General features: G+C 39.0%; 1 protein-coding gene across 1 annotated transcript in view; it reads right to left on the minus strand.

The window, feature by feature from the left end:
* The window catches only part of chtopa (chromatin target of PRMT1a), a 19,859-nt gene that overhangs the window by 15,792 nt on the left and 3,133 nt on the right, over positions 1-934 (minus strand). The gene's annotated exons all lie outside the window — the stretch shown is intronic.

A 934-nucleotide genomic window follows, 5' to 3' on the forward strand; every position in this document is an offset into this window, starting at 1 on the left:
GGAAAGCTCATTGTGGGACTGGCTCTAGTAGCTGGAATTCTGCACCAAGGTTGAATTTTGGGAAAGACACTTCAGATATGGTAATAGGGGACCACTAAGGTCTATATAAAAGAGACTTCATATACAGTATTATGGGACCACTAAGGCCTATATAAAAGAGACTTCAGATACAGTATTAGGGGACCACTAAGGTCTATATAAAAGAATTCAGATACAGTATTAGGGGACACTAAGGCTCTATAAAAAGAACTTCAGATACAGTATTAGGGGACCACTAAGGTCATATAAAAGAGACTTCAGATACAGTATTGGGGACCACTAAGGTCTATATAAAAGACTTCAGACAGTAATAGGGGACCACTAAGGTCTATATAAGAGGATTCGCTACATTATTAGGGGACCACTAAGGTCTATATAAAAGAGACTTCAGATATAGTATTAGAGGACTACTAAGGTCTATATAAAGCATCCAAAAAGCCCCATGTCTTGGGACCTTTAAATTATTTCTGGCTTATTTGAGGTAAAACAGAGATACAATCATTCAACAGTTATTTTAAGTCTGGTAAGTTGTGTTGAGTTTAACGCTTGTTGAATGTTCAAAGTTTACTTATTAAAGTGCTCATATTATGATTTTATGCTCTTACACTTTCCTTTATAGTGCATGTTAGGTTTACAAAGTGAAAAAAACCAAAGTCCCCCCCCAAAGGGACCTACCATATCCAACAGAAAACACTTTTAACCAACTGTTCGTTGTGACGAACATGCGCAACACACGTTATAATGCTCGCCCAGAGTGGCACACTCATACTCTGCTTCTGGCTGGCTAGCAGTCCTTACCTAGGTAGCCTACTGCACATGTGCAACTCCCAACAAAGATGGAACAATCAGATGTGAGATGTCTCATTCTGCAGCTAAAACAGAGAGCTCAACACAC

The sequence above is a fragment of the Etheostoma spectabile genome, chromosome 14, assembly GCF_008692095.1.
Source record: "Etheostoma spectabile isolate EspeVRDwgs_2016 chromosome 14, UIUC_Espe_1.0, whole genome shotgun sequence".
NCBI lineage: Eukaryota > Metazoa > Chordata > Actinopteri > Perciformes > Percidae > Etheostoma > Etheostoma spectabile.